This window comes from Rhinoderma darwinii, chromosome 7, assembly GCF_050947455.1.
Source record: "Rhinoderma darwinii isolate aRhiDar2 chromosome 7, aRhiDar2.hap1, whole genome shotgun sequence".
NCBI lineage: Eukaryota > Metazoa > Chordata > Amphibia > Anura > Rhinodermatidae > Rhinoderma > Rhinoderma darwinii.
In genome coordinates, this window is record NC_134693.1 from 133759760 (window position 1) to 133774770 (window position 15011).

General features: G+C 43.9%; 1 protein-coding gene across 2 annotated transcripts in view; it reads left to right on the forward strand.

Annotated features, from left to right (window-relative positions):
* The first annotated feature begins 6138 nt into the window (after positions 1–6138).
* Positions 6139–15011, forward strand: part of CCDC71 (coiled-coil domain containing 71) — a 34119-nt gene continuing 25246 nt past the window's right edge. The window contains exons 1-2 of one of the 2 annotated variants that reach the window (XR_012849753.1): positions 6139–6306; positions 7800–7967. The gene's annotated coding sequence lies outside the window, so the exon portion shown is untranslated. Of the gene's footprint in view, positions 6307–7799; positions 7968–15011 lie in introns of those variants that run through there. The other variant, XM_075831711.1, reaches the window with a different exon arrangement.

A 15011-nucleotide genomic window follows, 5' to 3' on the forward strand; every position in this document is an offset into this window, starting at 1 on the left:
CGTGTGCACATACCCTTAGTGGACTATGGGTAAAACCACTAAACTAGCCCCATGTTTGGAGATGTAAACTTGTATTGTATACTGATGGTGGATGGGCTGTAATACCTGACACAACCCATGCCACCCAAGAGTGGCATTGTTTCTGGAAAATAAAAACTTTTTTTTTTTCTAATCTCAAAAAACCAATTGGTAAAGTATTGTATGGCAGTAATAGTTGTGACTTATTATTTTATACGTCAGTTTGGTAAATCTTGAATCGGTTGGCATCCCAGTTAATGGATCCCAACTGATATTGTGACTTAGGCTGGGTTCACACGACCTATTTTCAGGCGTAAACGAGGCATATTATGCCTCGATTTACGCCTGAAAATAGGGCTACAATACGTCGGCAAACATCTGCCCATTCATTTGAATGGGTTTGCCGACGTATTGTGCAGACGACCTGTAATATATGCGTCGTTGTTTGACAGCTGTCAAACGACGACGCGTAAATTGACTGCCTCGGCAAAGAAGTGCAGGGCACTTCTTTGCAACGTAATTTGAGCCGTTCTTCATTGAACTCAATGAAGAGCAGCTCAAGATTTACAAGCGTCACAGACGCCTCGCATAATACGAGGAGGAGCATTTACGGCTGAAACGACGCAGCTGTTTTCTCCTGAAAACAGTCTGTCATTTCAGCCGTAAAAGCCTCTCACCGTGTGCACATACCCTAAGGGTATGTTCACACGATGAGAGGCATTTACGTGTGAAAAGACAGACTGTTTACAGCTGCCTCGTTTCACACGTAAATGCTCCTCGTAATTTATGAGGCGTCTGAGACGCTCTGAGACGCTCGTAAATCTTGAGCTGTGCTTCATTGAGTTCAATGAAGAACAGCTCAAATTACGTGGCAAAGAAGTGCCCTGCACTTCTTTGCCGAGGCAGTCCATTTACGCGTCGTCGTTTGACAGCTGTCAAACGACGACGCGTAAATAACAGGTCGTCTGCACAGTACGTCGGCAAACCCATTCAAATGAATGGGCAGATGTTTGCCGACGTATTGCAGCCCTATTTTCAGACGTAAAACGAGGCATAATACGCCTCGTTTACGTCTGAAAATAGGTTGTGTGAATCCAGCCTAAAGGTAAATTCACCTGTAATTCCCCTTTAAATTTCAATCCGTATTTGATCTGATTGCCGGGGCCTTGAGTGCTCGTGCAGACTGCAAGTTAAAGTGAATACATTCCTAAATCTATTAATTTATTCATAAATGAAAAACTGTGGTACATCACCACATCATCAAGACTCTAAAGTCCCTATGACTACAATACGTTACATTACATGGCGCGTTCCAGTCTTATCTTATTAGCAGGCTCATTAAAGTGTCTCTCCATGAGCAGCGTCACACTCCCCAGAGATAAGTTTTACATGTTTAGCGTTTCCCAGTTTGCTAACGCCTTCTGTCGTTCTGATTAAAACTTAACCCGATTGCTGTAAACTGTAAAAACCTGTTATCAAGTCGTGTGGAATTGCTCCATATGCAGCAAGATGAGAGGCCAATTAATTTCATATATCTATAATGACTTCAGGATTAGCAAATGATGCTACAGGGATCAAAAGTTGCAGAAAATATTAAAGGGGTTGTCCACTTTTTCCGAGTTAATAGAGGGGATCCCCTGCTCAGGATCCTCATCTCTTGGGCAGAGTGGAGAGCGGTTACATAGAGCGTCTTTCACTCTGGAGGATCAGTCCTTTCTTACATTACATAGACAGCTCAATGATATGAATGGGTAGAGTGTAATGCTTAGTTTCACCTGTGGTGGTGCTGCAGGGAAATTGAATAATTTCAAAGATAAGAGCTGATTGACCAAAGTGGAGAACCCTATTAACTATTGTCTTACCTTCTGGACATGTATAGTAGGGCCCTATTACGATTCTGTGTTGTACATTTACTTATCTCCTGGCATGTCATAGAGAGATCTCAAGAGGCGACATTGATTGGTTTCCAACCTATTTCCAGACAAAGCACCCATACCACTTGGTAAAATACCCAAAAGCTTTTGAAGGTGGTCTGAAATTCCATAATATAATTCTGCTTGCTTGGAAGTGCTGTGTTGGAGATTCCTTAATATTAAGTTCCTTTATTCTTGAAGTCCTTCATAGAAATGGGTACTGTCTCTTTAAGGATCGCAAAACTTGGCTTGAAAGAGTAGTAAAACAGGAACAATAATGATAGCAAATACACAGATGAGACCTAGTTTATATCCGCGTTCCCCATTTCGTTGTTCTGCTCCGTCAGAGGAGAAGAACAAGAGGAAAATTGGAAGCGCCGGTTCCATTGCACCAAGGATACCAACGGCAGCCGACGGAAACCATTGACTTTAATGGGTTCCATCGTGTTTCCATCGGGGTATCCGTGGTTTTAACGGAAACAATAGCGCAGTATGTTGGCCTGACGGAGCCTTCAACGCAGATGTGAACGGGGCCCAACTTGTCTTTGTTTCTATAGAACTTTTGTGGCTTGACTCTGTCCCACTATCCTCACCTAGTCCACTCGCTTAACAGGACTCTCTCTCTTGTACAGACCTCAGTCCACTCACTTTACAGGACTTAAACAGTTCAGCCCTCTCACTAGGCCTCAGGGCAATTCAGTCCTCTCACTAGGCCTCAGGGCAATTCAGTCCTCTCACTAGGCCTCAGGGCAATTCAGTCCTCTCACTGGGCCTCAGGGCAGCCAGTCTGGTTCCTAACACCCAGGGCTGACACATACACAACCAACACAGGCCCAGCTACGGCACCCATACTACAGAGCAACAAACATGAGCCTCTAGATTCAGCACGCCTCGCAGACTTTGGCCTTAAGGTCTCTTCCATGGCTCACTGACATTCTCACGCCGGCTACTCTGGACCACTCTACACCTCTCCTCACTGGCTTCCCATTGCGGCGATTCCTCAGCCCACCATCAGTCTCACAATGGCTGGACTCAGGACCCAACTGCACCCACACATAAGACACAGGGTCTCACAGCACCTCACACGGTCTAGCCGCACTCTCCCCTGAAGGCACTAAACTCTCCCCTTATATCTACTACACTGAACTAGCATTCTGGCACAGCGCAGAACACAGCGCTACAACATAGTTGGGCTCTGTGTAGTCCCGCATTGATGCCCAACACCTCCTACTGCAGTGTCGGCAGGGTCTAGCGGCGCAGCCAAGCACAACAGCCGCCGGACCTCCAATAACAAAGAACAACTGGCAATACACATACAATTAAACGGATACATACACAATTTTACGTAAGGGGAGGGAACATGTGTGTTACCCGTCTTACACGTTGGTCTTGTTCCCATTCTATTGGGTATTTAGAACCTGCACAGGGATGTGGGCTCCACAGGTGCTCCAATGTTAACAACCAAGGAAGCGAAATATGTACTGGGATGGGGGCACTAGGACCTCCTGTCACATAGTGAGGTGGTGTCAAGCAGCTCCTGAAAGGGGTGTCATTTTTATCTTTGCAATGGGACACCCTGTCTTCTATGTCTGCCACTGTCTTTAAGAGTATGATTCTATGGTGTAGATAGTTTGTGAGATATCTGACCATCCCTGGACACCCTGGAGGGGAGGGCACCTGTCCCATTGTACACATAGCAACACGTTGAATGTGGAGGTATATCTGGGCATTACCAGTGCCAGATACATATGTCTATACCCATGTGCGTCTAATTAGTACGCAGATCATTTATAAGAATAGTCACTGCCAGAGATCTGGGGAGGTTATCTACTCATAGTCCGGATTTTCCTGTACTGGGTATAACAGGGTTAGGTGTGCCATAGGACAATTGGACGTGTGTTGTTTGCACCTACATCCCTTGCGCTGAGAGATTACACTTTTTACTTGGATTAGTATGGGCGTAAAATCTGATAATCACAGCGAGAGTTTGTTATGTTTGGAAATCTTCCAATTTGCCAACCAAACGTTATGAAGGGCATGGATTTACAGCAGGTGATCTTGGGCACATTTCCGGGGACAAGAACAATTTAGTTTATGGTCCAAGAAGCCAGGACCTAATAGAGTGTCCCTAGATATTGTGACACTATCCAATCAGTACTGACAATGTAGGACTGTGTAGGGACACACCCCATAACTAGAGGAATGGTAACACCCAGTTGTCCATGGATTTTTTCATTTTCAGGAGGAATAACAGAGGGGATGGCACAATGCAGAGTTCTAAGAAAAGATACTCCAGAATTCTTATTTTATAGGGAATACAACAGATATGTCAGGGGAGCCGACAAGTCCAATTTAAGAACTCCCTTACAACAAATAGCGATTATAAAATGTGGACAACCCCTTTTAGGTCACATTGTTTCTTGGAGACACTGATAGGACTGTGATGGATCACTAATACTAATGTGTCTTTAAAGGGAATGTGTCGCTAGAAAAATATTATATATTTTTTTCAGTTAAACTGTTAGTATTTAAATGATTACACATTGTTCTAATTTTTTAAATTTTTCCACAAGTCAGGAAATATTATAAATCAGATTCTAATTTATAAAATTTCCATGTGCTGGCCACTAGAGGGAGCATTTCCCAAAATTCCAGCATTGGCATGTGGTAAAGCAACCTCATTGCTTTATGCTGCAAAATTGGAGAAGACACACTCGCTCTAGCGTCCTCAAACAATCCCCCCTCCTTTAGCGATTTGTGGGGGTCTCAGTGTTCAGACTCCCACCAATCAAAACATCTGACATGTCACTATGACATGTCAAAAGTTTGTCGAACATTTAGTTACCCTTTAAAGGAGCTCTCCAGGACTATAACATTGATGGCCTGTCACCCCTTCATTATGTACATAGGCACAGCGGCTGTGCCTGGTACTGAAGATCATCCCATTTCCAATATCGCGGCTTACTGTCAGTGAATAGAACAATCCTTGTTTACACCTACAAGCTTAAAACCCAGTACAGAAAAAAATATTCTGACTCATTTGAGTGTTTGTTACAATGTATAAATCTAGGCAATGCCCTGTGAGCTAGACATAGCATAGGCAAATACATTTAAAAAAAAAAACGCAGCTGTATATAATTAGGTCTGTATTTATTTTCAGCTTCTGAATGGAAACAAGAATTCTTCCTTTCACTGACAGCAATCAGAGATCTTGAAAATGGATGGAAATGAAACCATAAAATATGATAGAAGTTGCTGAGTTTTTCATTAAACAATGATTGCGCTTGTTTTACCAAGGACTAGACGACCCCTTTAAAGAAGCTGTATACTAATGTTGGCAGCTTATAATAGTGCAGTAGCGTTATAATAGGAGCGGCTGATATCAGTTACACACATGGATGTAAACGGAGGTTCTTATCACTGGAGATTTGTGATGTAAAGTACTAAAGGCAGGGATTTTCCTGGACTTCCTGTCAGTCATCCTAACCCCTCCTCAACCTGAAGTGGCTGATAACAGCGAACAATAGATTGCATTCAACTGCACAGAAAGGATAAAAGTCTAGGTTTTGTGTCCCATCTTTTCTATGACTTGTATATAAGCTTCTGACCTACAGCCTATGATGACAAACTCTTTGGTGAGCTCTGCTATCCTTGGTCCGCTGATTTATAACGGTCATATATCTTTAATAATTTATTCCTCCGAGCCTTGCTCCTCCATGAATCATCATTGAGAAAAAAAAAAACCGCTGCAGGACCATGAGGCCTGTTGTGGACTATCCATTATCTGTACCGGTTTGAGTGTTGACCTGTTTTGGGTACAGGCCATGCAATATTCGGACCACTCTTATGGGGGCGGATATGAATTGGGGGCCACATCGGGGTACGGCGTTGCAATTGCTGCCATTTTTTCACCCAGAAAGGGTTACTACATGTGGGTAATGTTATCCTGTATAAGCAGATGTTCTGCTAATCTACGACTCCACCAGCTGTGTGCAAAAAGGAAAAGAACTCCGAGCTCTCCGAAGGTCATTATTGTTTGTTTTTTTTGTTTTTGTTTTTTTTTAAATGTTTTTTTTTTTTGTTTTTTTTTTGTCTACCTCCTGGAAATGTCCCTGAGAAATGAAAGAGTGGGATAAAAGGAAAGATCCAACCACCAATCCACAGCACACAATGCAAAGCCTGCTCCAGGCAGTGGAGACAGAGCTCCCTGTGTGTGGGGGAGGAGGAGTAAAACTGCAGTATGCAGTGGGGGAGGGGAAGAAGTATTATCCGTGTTCACCGGAAACCCCGTGGCTGTGCCTTTGATACATTCCCTAACTGACAGCACATTAGCATTCAGCAATTGTGCCCTTCGCCCTGCCGGAAAGAAGAAGAGGTATGATTGAGAATTTCACATATCCCAGGGGTATCAATGGGTTTTTGTATTAGGAGCATCTGTCATGCATAAAAAAAAGGGCATCCTCTAAGACTGGGGGTGGGGGGGGAGGCAGGATATGTTTTGGGCTGCACCTCTTTAAAGAAAGGATGGTCGCTCCACCGGCCTCGGTGCAACAATGTGGGTTGGGTATTGACATTCGTCTACTGAAGGTCGTAGGGAATGAGGTCGATGGAGTGGGCCAAGTAGTCATAGCATCCTGGCATTCTGTGTAGGTGTTTCTTCTGGTGCCAAGATGGTGCTGCCTGGTGTAGTCATTTCTTGTGCATGTCGATGGTTAGGAAAAAATACTTAGGCCTCGAGTAGGCCAAAGACTTTAGAGGTAAAGGTTGGCCGGCTCTTGAATGACCAATATAAATTTGACCTATGGTGCTCTACTCGAAGAGACCTCTAAAAAGTAACAGCCAATTGTCACGAATCACCCAAAAATATTCAACTCGGCCAATCCATTTTTTTTCGCCAGATGTCTGTTATTATCCATCGTTAATGGGGTTTTTAGACAATCCCTTTAAGTTAGAAGGTTCCACCGACCATAAGGTGATCACATGGTATCCTGCTGTTGGGAACCTCAGCGATCAGCTGTAATCTGTAAGAACTAGGCAGTATATGTTAAATTTCCCTGCAGCGCCACCACAGGAAAAATTAGTTATTACTCAGTTCATCAATTGACTGTCCATGTAATGCTTGGACAAGTCGGGTCCTCCAGAGTGAGAGACGCTCTTTGCCGGTGCTCTCTGCTCAAGCTAAAAAATAAACCCTGAAAAGAGGACCCCCCCCCCTCCTCCTCTTATTAACTCACAATTCACTGATAGGGTTTATGATAATAAGTTTTATTTCATTTATAAATCATTTGGGTCAACTTTTACTTTCTCCAAAGATTTAAGTTCTGGTTCCTCCACCCGTCTGCCAGGATCTGAACCCATGCAATAAATCTGACCTGATAATTGGCCAAAACTGTCATCGTCTGTGGTCCTCTTAAAGGGGAAGCCACCTTAGTTTATCTTTAGACATGTCATGGAGACATCACAAATGCTAAGATCATTGAGATTCCATAAAGTTTAACCCTTACTGATTCACAAAGGGCCCAGGTTTCTGTAAAGTGTCCCTGACATCGTGCCTACACTATAGCGCCATTTGTTTAATCCATCACCTTTTCTGGTAAAGGGGGTGTCAGACTCAAGGACCCCCACAAACGTTTCTCTATGGCGTGTCTGAACATACATTAAGATGGAATTCCCTGTTAATTGGGTTATTCCCATCCTATAAAGTGATGGCGAATCCCTACGATAGGCCATCACTTTATGATCAGTGGGGGTCCGACCTCTGGAACTACCCCTTTAAAGATACTGATTATATAGGGTGAGGTTTGACATTCCTTAGTAGTTAGGCCATGGTGTCATCTCTGCCAAAAATAACAAAAGTTTTTGCTCCAGTTATATCAGTTTCCATGGGGAAGGCATACCTGCAATGAAGTACACACGGCCGCATGACAGCCCACGCGCATTCTGAGAACTAGAAATGCAATCCACTCCTGTTTGGGTTTCCATTCATTTCTATCGAAGACACGGTTTCTGAGAATACAGCTCTAGAAATATGTAAAGGCAGTCATTTTCAATAAAAAATGTAGAAAAATGTAACGACCCTAAATTTTTTTTTAACAAGAAACGGAATTTTCCGTTCTAACGTTATCTACGCTTTCTTTTGCTACATTTCTATGGTTTCATACTGGCGGAGTTAATTGGGCAATAGGCCACCAACATATGAAAAAGGCTGATATCATCAATCACTGGGTTACAATCAGGGTGTAGTTTGCCAATGGATGTGATAAGTCTGAGATTAGTCCAGACTTTGAACAGGGAAGTAAGGGCCATTTTACACGGGCCGATGATCGGGCAACGAGCGCTCATATAAAGGCTAGTTCTGGATCATTGCCCTGTGTAATCAGGGCAACGATCAGTCGATGAATGAGCAAACGGTTGTTCATCGGCTTCTCATGTCGTTTATGCAGCAATAAATATTTTCCTTGTCGACAGGGAGATGTGCTGCCGACATGACGCAAATGCATGGAGGAGCGATCGTTTCGTCTCTTATAGAGGACCCGTCACCTCTTCTAACTAAAGCATCTGTTTTAGTAAATAATTCTGTTCCACAATAAATAATAATTTTGGAGTACCTTTCCTTAGAACTCTACGTTGTGCCGTTCCTCTGTTATTCTTCCTAGAAATGTATGAATAAATTAACAACTGGGTGTTACCAGTTGGGGGAGCTTCCGTACACAGTCTGACACTGTCCAATCAGGGATGGTCAGCGTGAGACTGTGTAGGGACACGCCCCTTTGTCAAAAGGAATGGTAACACCCAGTTGTCAATTTATTCATACATTTCTAGGAGGAATAACAGAGGAACGGCACAATGTAGATTTCTAAGAAACTATTTTCCAGAATTGTTATTTCATGGAGAATACAAGTATTTACTAAACTACACATGTCAGGGGAGGTGATGGATCCTCTTTAAGACATTGAAGGAATATCACTAGGATATGTTATCAATGTCCGAATAATGGAGGTTCCACCGCTGTGACCTCCGCCGATTGCTAGAGCAAAATAGCAGCGGTGCTAAGAAAGTTCTGTGCCCCATTGCTACCGTTCTGATTTATTTCGGCCACCGAAAACAGCCAAATGGTGCTGGGGGGAGGGGGCACTGTGCTTTCGTAGTGCTGCCGCCATTTCACTCTAGCAATCGATGGAGGTCACAGAGGTGGAACCTTCGCCGTTCAGACATTGATCTTAGCGATATGCCATCAATGTCTTAAAGGAATACTCCGGGGAGAGAGATACACTGCCCACATTTACTAAGCATGTTACACCAGTCTAAGTAAAGGAGTCAGTTGGAGTGATTAGCGCCAAATTTATTAAAAGGCGCGCCCTTAATAAATTTAGCACAATTGGTACTGGCTGCTATAAGTCTGCAAAATTTGCATTATTTGCTGGTTTTATACTTAATAAATTAGTCTAAAACGATGTTGGAGGCCAGGCCCGTTTCTCTCGTCACTTTCCAATTTTGCCAAGTGACGGGAAAAGTCGCAATTTTTACTGTAAAATTGATCATCATGAATTGCGAAAAACTGGTGTAAATTGCATAGCAAAAGTGAGCCCACTGTGTTATGCCTAGTGCAGGACCTGAGGGGGCGGAGCATGATACACAGAATCAAAGAGGGAATCCTTTTGTCATGCTCCGCCCCTTCAGGCCCTGCACTAAGCAAAACACAGTGGCCCACATTTACTGTGCAAATAGGGAAAACCCTCACGGAATGTGACTTTTTATTATAGATATTGAGTTTATGTCTCAAGTAAATATAGTTGCCGCATAAGTCAGGTGCCTCAAGTGCATTTTAACCACTTAGTGACGTAACAAATGTTATCCTTTAGCGTTTACCGTGAAGGATAAATAATGTATTTAATTTAGAGTACGGGTCGTTACGAATGCGCGATGCCAATTATGTGACTTATTTTATTTTTTTTTCCATAATAAAACATTGTGTAGGGGAAAAAAGTTTTTGCTTTTTTCATGTAAATCACTTAGGGTATGTTCACACGAGGGCGTCCGTAACGGCTGAAATTACGGGGATGTTTCAGCCTGAAAACATCCCCGTAATTTCAGCAGTAACGGCATGTGCAGGCGCTTGAAGGCCGCGTCCATTACGGACGTAATTGGCGCTGCTATTCATTGGAGTCAATGAATAACGGCTCCAATTACGGCCAAAGAAGTGACAGGTCACTTCTTTGACGCGGGCGTCTATTTACGCGCCGTCTTTTGACAGCGGCGCGTAAATTACGCCTCGTGTGAACAGACAAACGTCTGCCCATTGCTTTGAATGGGCAGATGTTTGTCAGCGCTATTGAGGCGCTATTTTCGGACGTAATTCGGGGCAAAAACGCCCGAAATACGTCCGTAAATAGGGCGTGTGAACATACCCTTAGGTGCAACGGTCTGCATTGATCACGGAATCTATGGGGTTAAACGGCCGGATTCTGGGGTAAACTGTTAGGCCCTGTTCACACCGAGTTTTTCAACGCTGATTTTGACGTGGTAACTGCATCAGAATTGGCGCCAAAGAATGGCCGAAATTGACCCCCAATTCAATGGGTGGCAGATGCATTTTTCTATCCCAGGCGGCCCATTGAAATTAACGGGAGGCAGAAAAAACCCACGGCACTGGTTTCCGAGTGTTCTTCGCTCGTGGTCCTTGCATTCGCTTCAACGTCCGCGGGCGAAAAAGCGCAGTGAAAAACACGGCAAAAAAAAAAAACGCAAGCAGGTCAAAATCTGCCTCAAAATTCCTGAAGGAGTTTTCTGGCAGATTTTTTCTGCCTGAAAAAAACCTCTGTGTGAACTAGGCCTTAGATGGTTTAGGTTAATTTGCGGCAACTCCGCAGCAAAATCCACCTGTATTACAATGTTGGGTAAAATGCCCTTGTGTGCCCCGAATTTCCGCTACATGCGGATGGGGGTGTTGAAAATCCAAATCACATGTATTGTACTGCAATGAGTTGTGGATTTTCTGTGCGGAATCCGCCAGGTCTGAACACGGCCGAATCTTCTAAATTGAAACGTTTCATAGGAAAGTCTGAACTGGCAATCTGATGAATGTGTTTAGACAGTAATATCTGGAGTAACTAGAGGAGTATAAGGGATTACTGTGAGCATCCTCGCCGGCGTATATACGTTATTTCCTTCACGCCTTGTCTCTTGCATAAACCTGATTAATCCTGACATGTAAAGATGCGGGCTTGTGAAATCACAGCTGGTGTTTCAGAAGTGTAATGTATATCCGGATCAGCGCAACTTTCCACGTCTTTAGCTGCTCGCAGGATGAAATATAATCATTATAAGTATTATACCAAAATCACGAATCCTTGACTCTGTGCTGCTGTGGAGACCGAGAAAGGTCAATCGCTAAAGACAAGCAGCGTCCCCGGGGAACATGCTGAGGTGTGTACTACCTATTAATGATGTGACTGGATTGATGGAGGCTTTGGATTTCTTTACTAGGCCGGCGCTGCACAGCGTCACAATGCTGCCCCGCAAGTGGCTGTAAAATTGTGTTCTTGAAATATTTGAAAAAATTGACAAGATAGTAGCAAGTTCTGTCTTAACATTTTATTTGAGCTTTCTTCCTGAATATTCTCTAACCGCATAAGTAAACTTTACATACTTTTCCATGACCATCCAATAATCCAGAATTTTTGATAATCCGGCACCAATCAGGCTCCATTGTTGCCATATTAGGCTATGTTCACACGGAGTATTTTGGGGGAGGAATATCTGCCTCAAAATTCCGTTTGGAACTTTGAGGCAGATTTTCCTCTCCCTGCACGCCGATTTTCGGGGCGATTTTCGCGCCGTTTTTCGCCCGCGGCCATTGAGCGCCGCGGTCATAAAACGGCGCGAAATACGCTTTCTCCTGCCTCCCATTGAAGTCAATGGGAGGTCAGAGGCGGAAGCGCCCGAAGATAGGGCATGTCGCTTCTTTTTCCCGCGAGGCAGTTTAACTGCTCGCGGGAAAAAGACGCCGACGCCTCCCATTGAAATCAATGGGAGGCGTTCTCGGGCCGTTTTTGCCGAGTTTTGCGACGCGGTTTCCGCGTCAAAAAACTCGGCAAAATACTCAGTGTGAACATCCCCTTAAAGGAATTATACCCACTTATAGAAGTCATTGTGTTGCCAGGAGGACGATGTACTAGTTTCCCAGTAAGGTGACTACCATATTACCATGAAACCTAACCACGGAAATGGTGGTCACCTAGTGTCTCATGGGCTGTTGCTAAGCAACAACCTCCGGTTATTGTAAGCGCATATTATAATAAGAAAAATGTATAATGCAAAAACGGCAACAGAATTCAAGTATGGTAGGGCAGGAGTATAATAAAGAGGGGAAAATTTCTGGAGTTTCCCTTTAGGCCTTATTCACACAAACGTGTTTAACGTCCGTGATACACGCGTGACAATGACGCGCCTCGCACGGACCTATGTTAATCAATGGGGCCGTTCAGACATTCCGTGATTTTCACGCACCGTGTGTCCGCTGAGTAAAACGCACGACATGTCCTATACTTAGGCGTTTTCCACGCATCACGCACCCATTGAAGTCAATGGGTGCGTGAAAATCACGCGCACCACACGGACGCACTTCGCAACAGTAGATCAAGAAATGAAGGGAAAAATAAAACCACTTCGTTCATTTCTTTTTCTAAACATTAAAACCGCGTGTCATAAGGATGGCATATGCGTGAAAATCACGCAGCTACGCAGCCAACACTGATGACACACGGAAGTGCAACGCGCAAAAAATGCAGCGTTTTTTGCGTGCGCAAAATTCACACGTTCGTGTGAATAAGGCCTTAACATCCTAAATCCTAGGTGTCATATCTGCTATAAAAAAACAACATGTCAGGGTATGTTCACACGCAGTGTTTTCAGACGTAATTCGGGCGTTTTACGCCTTGAATTACGTCTGAAAAAACGCACCTAATACGCCTGAAAACATCTGCCCATTGCTTACAATGGGTTTTACGGTGTTCTGTTCCCACAATGTAATTTTTCCCGTCGCTGTCAAAATTCGGCGTGTAAAAATCACTCCATTGAAAAACAGCTCCAATAAAGGCCATAAAATACGCCGCGGAAATCGCGAGTTGCTACAAAAATGACTGAAAATCAGGAGCTGTTTTCGCCTGAAAACAGCTCCGTATTTTCATACGTTTTTGGTCACTGCGTGTGAACATAGCCTAACTATTTCCTGGCTATATACACAAGTCTTTGCCAATTTTACTTTTACCCAGTGAAGCTTGCAATCTAAAGCCGAGCTCCTGGGCGATTGTAGAACAGACTGTCATCACCAAGGACGAGTTATTGGCAGGGAGTCAAGGCAGCGCTCATTTGTGTAGGCAAAGATGAAATTTAAATATGCAAATAACCAATGACTAAATCACTGATGGGTCCTATCTGGAGACAAAGCATATCCTCGGTATTAGCTAAAGCGCATTATATATAATTCACAATAAAAATATACCTTTGTAACTTTTGTCCATAAGCACATAGTTAGTGACTCCAACTTAGGTGCATTGTCTGTTGGGTTCTGTGGTAGTCTAAAAATTCTCAAGATGTTGTTTTGTCTCTCCCTCATGCTTTACACTGCAGCTGTTTGATCAGAAATGCTGCTGTGTATAAGCACAAACGCAGCTGAAACAAAATGTGCCAAAAAGGCAGTGCATGGTGTTTACCAAAAGGGGCGTAAAATGGTTGTAAAATTATCCAAAGTTATCAAAGACGTGGGCAGTTTGCTTGTGCGCCATGCGTAGCGATTTGCAAATATATGATTCCGGTTCTTTGCTAAATTCAGCGCAATGTGCCTATAAAGCAGCGGCGTCAACACCAGGAAAACCTAAGCAGATACCAGGGCTCATTATGGTTGGGGCCCATGTGACTTTATTACCCAGTGGCCACATGCCCCTGGTGGGCAGCACTGGCAGCTGCCCCTCTGCCCCACAATATTATGTGACTTAGCAGCAGCGCTCTCAGTCCAACCACGTACGGGATTATACCGAGGCATAAAAAAAACCCACAACTGTGCAGATCATCTCCCTGACAGCAGCTTCAGCGGGAGGTAACCTGATAATACAATCCAACGTATGGAAATGTCAACTTGTTATTTGTTAGGGTATGTTCACACGGCCTATTTACGGACGTAAATCGGGCGTTTTTGCCCCGAATTACGCCCGAAAATAGCGCCTCAATAGCGCTGACAAACATCTGCCCATTGAAAGCAATGGGCAGACGTTTGTCTGTTCACACGAGGCGTATATTTACGCGCCGCTGTCAAATGACGGCGCGCAAATAGACGCCCGCGTCAAAGAAGTGACCTGTCACTTCTTTGGCCGTAATTGGAGCCGCTATTCATTGACTCCAATGAATAGCAGCGCTAATTACGGCCGTAATTGACGCGGCGTTCAAGCGCCTGCACATGCCGGTACGGCTGAAATTACGGGGATGTTTTCAGGCTGAAACATCCCCGTAATTTCAGCCGTTACGGACGCCCTAGTGTGAACATACCCTTAAACTGGCAGCTTTACGGTTTATGCTGCGCAAATTCTCGGGCCATAAGCGAGACGCATTTATATGGCGTCGATAAAAGGCCGTCCATTCGCCCTACAATAATCCTGCTGAAGGCATTTTTTTTTTATCAGTAATTATGTGAAAAATACCTCATTCATCCGTTTCCGCACAACTTCTCGCGCTACCGCTCTATAGTGGAAACTTCCGAAAAGGCTTTTCTGCATTAATAATCCACCACAAAATAAAGTAATTAAGGGTATATTCACACGATCAGGTAAAGTACCATACAGTCAAAAGACCAGGCCGCAAAACTGCACGTGTTTTACCTTTAATCGCCATGTTTGTCGGTCGCACGGTTTTTACATTTGAAACCACGCGGCCAATAACTGCTAATTTTTTTTACTGCGAGGCGCACTAAATGACAGTGTGAATACACTCTAAGGGTATGTTCACACGCACTAATTACGGACGTAATTCGGGCGTTTTTGCCCCGAATTACGTCCGAAAAATGCGCCTCGATAGCGTTGACAAACA